This window comes from Callorhinus ursinus, unplaced genomic scaffold, assembly GCF_003265705.2.
Source record: "Callorhinus ursinus isolate GAN/ISIS: 27379988/994484 unplaced genomic scaffold, GSC_fseal_2.0 scaffold58, whole genome shotgun sequence".
In the NCBI taxonomy this organism is placed as follows: domain Eukaryota; kingdom Metazoa; phylum Chordata; class Mammalia; order Carnivora; family Otariidae; genus Callorhinus; species Callorhinus ursinus.
Window position 1 is genome coordinate 1,469,779 of NW_027397120.1, and position 7,022 is coordinate 1,476,800.

Sequence of the window (7,022 nt, forward strand, 5' to 3'; positions counted from 1 at the left end):
CCCAGAAAGAAGGCTTTTGTTAAAATGCTTCATACAGACTTTTCAAAGATATAATCTGGGGCACTGGGCTGCCTCTGTCGGTAAAGCCTGTGGCTCTTGAGGTCGGGGTTGTGGGCTGAGACCCCACATTGGGTGTAGAGATTACTCAAATAAAATCTTAAAAACACACACACACATAAAGATATAAATCTTTTGATTCTCATTTTAGCTAAAAATCTGTCTGATAGAAAACAACAACAGGCTCTCTGCTCCTCCCCGTTCGACAGACAGCCGCGAATTCTGGTGCAGTGCCAGCCGCGTCCCTGAGCCACGATGGGGAAGGTCCGAGTGAACGGATTTGGCCGTATTGGGCGCCTGGTCACCACGGCTGCTTTTAACTCTGCAAAGTGGATATTGTCGCCACCAATGACCCCTTCATTGACCTCAACTACATGGTCTACGTGTTCCAGTATGATTCCACCCATGGCAAATGCCACGGCACAGTCAAGGCTGAGAACGGGAAGCTTGTCATCAATGGAAAGCCCATCTCCATCTTCCAGGAGCGAGAGCCCGCCAACGTCAAATGGGGTGATGCTGGTGCTGAGTATGTTGTGGAGTCCACTGGGGTCTTCACCACCATGGAGAAGGCTGGGGCCCACTTGAAGGGCGGGGCCAAGAGGCTCATCATCTCTGCTCCCTCTGCCGACGCCCCCGTGTTCGTGATGGGTGTGGACCACGAGAAGTATGACAACTCCCTCAAGATTGTCAGCAATGCCTCCTGCACCACCAACGGCTTGGCTCCTCCGGCCAAGGTCATCCATGACAACTTCGGCATCGTGGAGGGCCTCATGACCACCGTCCATGCCATCACTGCCACCCAGAAGCCCGTGGACGGTCCCTCTGGGAAGCTGTGGTGCGACGGCCGAGGGGCTGCCCAGAACATCATCCCTGCTTCCACTGGCGCTGCCAAGGCTGTGGGCAAGGTCATCCCTGAGCTGAACGGGAAGCTCACTGCGTGGCCTTCCGTGTCCCCACCCCCAACGTGTCCGTCGTGGATCTGACCTGCCGCCTGGAGAAGGCTGCCAAATACGACGACATCAAGAAGGTGGTGAAGCAGGCGTCAGAGGGCCCCCTCAAGGGCATCCTGGGGTACACTGAGGACCAGGTCGTCTCCTGCGACTTCAACAGGGACACCCACTCCTCCACCTTCGATGCCGGGGCTGGCATTGCTCTCAACGACCACTTTGTCAGGCTCATTTCCTGGTATGACAGTGAATTCGGCTACAGCAACCAGGTGGTGGACCTTATGGTCCACATGGCCTCCAAGGAGTAAGAGCCCCGTGGACCACCAGCCCCAGCGAGAGCAAGAGGGAGAGAGAGGCCCTCAGCTGCTGGGGAGTCCCTGCCCCAACTTATCCCCCAAAACCCTGAGAATCTCCCGACCTCCACCGTTTCCATCCCAGACCCCCTGAAGAAGGGGAGGGGCTTGGGGAGCCCTACCTTGTCATGTACCATCAATAAACTATACTGTACCCAGCCAAAAAAGAAAGCAAAAATTAGTTAAGAAGATGGGCCAGTCTCTTGATACTCAGGCCCTAATCCAGTTCTTTGGGAAGTAGGCACAACCGTCTTTGTCTTCCAAATCTCTACAAAACCAGAAATGCGGCCCTGAGATCAAGTCCAAGCCCACAGGCCTTTCCCATCCCCACACCTCACCTGCTCCCCTCAGAATGTTGCGGGTTTTATAAAAGACCAGGGTATTGGAACAAAATGGTCCTGTACTTAAGAAAAAGGAGGAAACATTCTAATTGGCAATTACTCTGAAACTCTAGAGAAAAAAGTGTTTTTACATCCTTTCTCTGTCCCTTAAAATTGTAGATGTTTAAAATGTAAACACGGCTCAGAATCACCTGAGACTGAAGGGAAGGAAGGAGGAAGGGGCCTTTTTAAACAGCAATGTGCTGGGCGCCTGGGTGGCTCAGATGGTTCAGCATCTGCCTTCGGCTCAGGTCATGATCCTGGAGTCCTGGGATCGCGCATCGGGCTCCCTGCTCCTTGGGAGCCTGGTTCTCCCTCTGCCTCTCTCTCTCTCTCTGTCTCTCATGAATAAATAAATAAAATCTTAAACAAAAAAACCCCTGCAATCTGCTAAAAGGGGCCCAGACTCTAGCGCCTCCCTGAGCCGGCAGAGGAGAGCCCCCCCACCCCCCGGAGGTAAAGGAGACGCTCCCTGCAAACTTCAGGGAGGCGTGTTCCTCCGGAGGAAGGAAAATAGAGAGAGGTATTTGAAAATTGGGCCTAAGGTGTCCTGTGCACAGGCCTGAGTGGGGTTTTTGCTATCTCGTCTGGGTGCGTCTGTGCGTGTCCTAAATGGGAGGTGGGCTCTCGGCCGCCAGCTGAGACTGCAGGAACCTGGGGGCCGAGAGCTCAAGTTAGTTGGTCTGAAAGCAGGTCCAGGTGCAGAGGGGGCACTCCAAAACTCAGACAAAAACTAACTGGGGGGGGGGGGTCAAGTCATGTGATCTGGGAACTAGTCGCTCCTAAAGCAGATTTAGGGCTGTTGGTTCAATTAAAAGAGACGTGTCTTTAGAATTGTTGGTATTAAATAGACTTTTCTTCTGCTTGTGTTGACCAGAAGTCAAATAAATTCATGTTACCTCCTGCAAAATTTGTCAGGAAAAAAAAGGTATGAGGAGTGGGAATGTATTTTTTGTTCAGGGAGAAGAAAGTGGTTTTGTCCTAAGTGAGGCTGGTTGTTTGGAGACAGACTTAGTGGTGAGGGAGCAGAAGGCAAGCTGAGGGCAAAGCACAGGGTGACACCCCACAACCCCTCCCCCCAACTCCCTGGTGGGATCTGTGTGGTGCTTCTCAGGCACTCCTGCCCGCCCGAAAGCTAAGGAAAGGAAAAACAAACGGTCAACGTAGAGATTACAGTCCTGCAAGACCTGAGTCTCCCTCAGTTTACAAAGGTTTTAGTGATTTACAAGAAAAAAGCATTCTTATCAATAACCTAACTTCCAGAAGGAAATGTAGATAAAACTAAATGAACTAAATGTCCTTGTAATCTCCAGCCCATTGAGAAGTACTTGAGGTGGGCAGAGTATAATGTCCCTCCTGGCTTAATGTTAATGCCTCACTAGAGGGAAAAACAACCTTAACTTGACAATAGCAAGGTCTCCAGTATCTTGTAGGTGGTCTTTAGCCTATAAAAGTTCTTTTGAAAACCTCCTTTGTTCCTTACCCCCAACTCCCAAGTATATAATCCATCACCCCTCACAGCCCGGGGCAGCAGCTCTTTCTGCCCGAGGGTCCCGTCCCTGGGCTTTAATAAAACCACCATTTTGCACCAAAGACGTCTCAAGAATTCTTTCTTGGCCATCGGCTCTGGACCTCACCCCACCAAACCTCACCCACATTCTAAAACTACAGCACTAGGACAATATCTTCATGTAAATAGGAAAGTTTGAAAGGCTTATGGAGAAGGAATCTTTGGAAGGGCGTGTGCCTGTGTGGTCAGTACCGGCTAAAACAAGATCAATTAAGTAAGTCAAGAGGGTTCAGTGGTGCTGCGTTTTCTCTGTTAAAAGAAGAAAGTTTTCCGGAACTGTTGGTCTGCTCTTCATGAAAAATTATAAACAAAAGTTTTTCTTTTCCTTGAAAGTTATCCCCCCTTCCCTCATACAAAGGATTCTATGTTTTGGCAATATAATTTCCTCTGTTTACCACGTCTTTGATGACTTAAGGAAACTGAGTCTCAATATTAGAGGAGCTACACTGTGCTCCCAACTATGGAAAGGTCCTGCATTTGCCTTTGACATCTTTATTGTCACTGTGGTGAAATGAACATGTGATATGCGTTCATAATGACTTGTAATTCTACTTAATCAAATGTTCAAACCTTTCAATGTTTTGTTTGGAAATACTTCCTAAAATCAAGTTCTAAAATCAAGTCTTTGGGGGGCACCTGGCTGGCTCAGTCAGGAGAGCACGTGACTCTTGATCTCAGGGTTGTGAGATCGAACCCGGGGCGGGGCAGGGGGCTTACTTAAATAAATAGGGGCCCCTGAGTGGTTCAGGCGGTGATGAGGTGAAGCATCTGCCTTCGGCTCAGGTCATGCTCTTGGGGTCCTGGGATCAAGCCCCATGGCAGGCTCCCAGCCCCCCCCCCCCCCCCGCTGCCCCACTGCTTGTGCGTGCACATTCTCTCTCAAATAAATACATAAAATCTTTAAAAATGTAAAGTTACAACCCAATATGGTTCTTAAAAAAATGAAATAAAGTATTTTGACTCTAATCTAACTGAAGTCTTCCAGAGAGCTCCTGGAGCATTTCAAAGATTTTTTGAGAAATTAAGCTAATCAGGCATATTTGGTATGTTAAAATACATGGAAGTATTGTTGAACAGGTGATATTAGACACCCTGAGAATGTATTTATGTAGATATGTCATTAGAACAAATGTTTTAAAAATTGCATGAAACTCAGAAGTCTGATGTCCTGGGATGTTATTATCTTGAAGTGTTGTGTGTCACAGAAATAACCAAATTCCTTCATTGTGTTGTCCTGAGCGCTCATCAGATCTGTAATCAAGGGCATTTGTACGCCTTTCTGTCATCCCTACTTTTACTCAGATGCTTTTATAAAAGCCTCCTGCAACCCTGTTTCATCTTCCACTAGTACAAGTTTCTACATGAAGATCATAAAACTGAGCTGGGTAAAAATTTCCAGAACTAGTGAAAAAACTGTATCTAAGCAGAACAAGAATCAATTACCTGGGACTGAATGAACTAAGGAGGAGCATTCTAATTTTTATGACTTTTTGCTGACTTTTAAAATGTGTTTTGTTTTTCCAGACTGAAGACAACTTTTTATCTTCAGCCGACTTAGGGCAAGTTGATAACATATTCCTTTGTGAACAAATGAAACATTTACCTTTTTTCCACACCTGCACCCTCCAGAGCTCAGAAACTCAGCGAGCCTATTTATGTGCATAAGTTCACCAAGAATCTGTTCCCTTTGTAACAGGACACAGGTGGAAATTTGGTTATGATGCTGCACTTACGTCAATAATCAGGTCAGGTTTCCTCAAAACTGAACTTACTTTGTCAACAAATTAATGTCAATCGGAATATCTCTGGTAAAAATGAGGGTGATTATAGATTGTAGAAATTTGCTCCTAACACTGTTCATCGTAAACTGGACTGGACTGATTTCCTCAGGAATCCTCCGCCGCCTGGCTACAATTCTGAACATTGTTTTCTCACCTTTCTGACTTAGAATCATTTCAGGATAAAAACTGCCCCTTTTCCAGAAGCCCTGCAGACTGAACACAAGCAACCTTGATTAAAACAATAATAATGATGGTATGCCAGAAATAATATCCTTTGCAACCGCTTACATTTATGATGGAGTTAAACGTCCACTTTAAGTGTGGAAGGTATTTTTCACAATTCTTGACCACTGCCTTAAAAACAGCCCTGTTTCTGGGGAAGGGAAGGTGAGGCAGGGGTCAGGTGCACAGACCTTCACCTCACTGAGTCCCCTTCCCATTTCCCACTGCGCTTTTCTTGGACTCTCGAGTCCGCTTTGGGGCTCCTCTGGCCGCTCTCATGGGGGGGTTCTCCAGGCGATGGCACTTGCTAGAAGGTCCCACATGGAGAGGGAAAACCAGGTTGCAGGAAGAAACATGTTTCCTTAAACATTTCCCAGTAATTGCCTATCGAGTTTAGAAGGCTTATTAAAAAAAATGTGTAGGGGCGCCTGGGTGGCCCAGTCGTTAAGCGTCTACCTTCAGCTCAGGTCATGGTCCCAGGGTCCTGGGATCGAGCCCTGCATCGGGCTCCCTGCTCGGCGGGGAGCCTGCTTCTCCCTCTCCCACTCCCCCTGCTCATGTTCCTGCTCTCGTTGTGTCTCTCTGTCAAGTAAATAAATAAAATCTTTAAAAAAATAAATAAAAAATAAAAAAATGTATAAGTTTTGGTGAGATTGCAGGATGTGCAATTTTGTGCAATGTACAAAAATGGTCTTATTTCCATACTAGCAATAAGCAATCAAATGAAATTTAATAGCAATTATAATAACATTAAACATAGGAATATTTAGGGATATATGCGACAGAAGATGGGCAAGCCTTGCATGCTGAAAACTATAAAACTTCATCAAGAGAAAACACCTAAATAAGGGTGCAGCTATATTTGTGGGTTGGAAGACAGGACTGGCAGCTTGTTCTGGGGAAGTTTTCCAGGAAGGGGGCCTGAGGAGCTGAGGGACGCACCAGGAGGACAGGTGTGGGGTGGGAACCTGACCTTGGGGGCTTTGCAATCTGTGTCCCTGTGGGGAGGCTGTTTTCTGTTTGTTCCCTTGCCCTACTTACTCATCCACAGCACTGCTGCGACGGGTGGTAAGTACTTCTTGAATAAACGAGAATAGTCAAACTGAAGGAAGGGCCAGCACCTCTGCATCCGGAAAGAAGGCCAGAAAGATGACTGCCTCTCCACGAGCAGACAGAGCGGCAGCCGCAGCAGGGGTCCCCGGGCAGAGACCCAGAGGCAGGGAGGGGAGTGAGAGATGTCACCGTGGGAACGGGGCCCAGGTGGGTCCTGATGGAGGCTGGGGTGGGGGACTAGAGCAGGGGTCCTCAGGACTGGCTAAGGAGCATTTTGGCTTTCTCTGCTTGGTCCTGAGTTGGAGGCAGAAGCAGGGACAGGAAGCGGGGAAGCCCTCGGTGACCGAGCAGGTACTGGCCCTTTGGGGCTCATCGTTACAGGGGTTGCCCTGTGGCTTCCTGGACCAGTTGCTACAGACACTGGGCTGACTTCCTAGGAGTCTGACTTGTAGCAGGCTGGCTCTCTGGCCACTCAGGTGAGGGTCTGGACTGGTGGGTGGTCTCCGCCGGTGAGGATCTGGACTGGGGGGTGGTCTCTGCCGGTGGGGGTCTGGATTTATAGGCTGGTCACTCAGGTGAGGGTCTGGACTGGTGGGTGGTCTCTGCAGGTGAGGGTCTGGACTGGTGGGTGGTCTCTGCAGGTGGGGGTCTGGACTGGT

General features: G+C 48.4%; 1 pseudogene; it reads left to right on the plus strand.

Annotated features, from left to right (window-relative positions):
- The first annotated feature begins 258 nt into the window (after positions 1-258).
- Positions 259-1,535, plus strand: LOC112830282 (glyceraldehyde-3-phosphate dehydrogenase-like; annotated as a pseudogene).
- Positions 1,536-7,022: the final 5,487 nt, after the last annotated feature.